At 42.0% G+C, this 531-nt stretch overlaps 1 protein-coding gene across 1 annotated transcript in view; it reads right to left on the bottom strand.

Annotated features, from left to right (window-relative positions):
• The window catches only part of LOC119593168 (serine/threonine-protein kinase SIK3 homolog), a gene marked incomplete in the record, with an annotated part of 91792 nt that overhangs the window by 8699 nt on the left and 82562 nt on the right, over nucleotides 1–531 (bottom strand).

Below are 531 nucleotides of genomic sequence, written 5' to 3'. Positions count from 1 at the left end.
TGGCCAAACAATCTCACTTGGATGTCCCCCCCCCACACACCCCAGTGCAATAAAATAAGCTTTTCCAAATTGGTGCTATACAGCCTACAAATTCATGTACTGAATAATTTCAATTACAGGCCTCGTGGCTTAGGATGTCCCACCAAGCTCAACAGGGACACATCTTGCCCTGAAGCTGTTATCAACATAGGGCCTCCTCGAGGAAAAACAAAATGACCTTAGTCCTAACCCAAGGAACACAGATCGAAACAAGACTCCACGCCATTGCATCATCATCTCTAGGCAAGGCCTCCTGGGCTAGGCCAAGACCAAGCCATCACTCAAGCATTTGTTCCCACTGTTTTATTACCTGTTGTGCTGTATACCAAAATTGCATACTTTTCAACCAATAAAGAGTCAAGCCATATACACTACATTCCAATGGGAGTCACTCAATAACAAAATAAGACTAATCACATCTAGATTCACTGTCTTGTGATCTTGAATTAAATTCCTTGTGTGTGTACATGTAAGTTTATATGTGTATGTGTT

This window comes from Penaeus monodon, chromosome 31 (assembly GCF_015228065.2).
Source record: "Penaeus monodon isolate SGIC_2016 chromosome 31, NSTDA_Pmon_1, whole genome shotgun sequence".
NCBI classification, from domain to species: domain Eukaryota; kingdom Metazoa; phylum Arthropoda; class Malacostraca; order Decapoda; family Penaeidae; genus Penaeus; species Penaeus monodon.
This window is presented reverse-complemented; position numbering and strand designations above follow the sequence as displayed.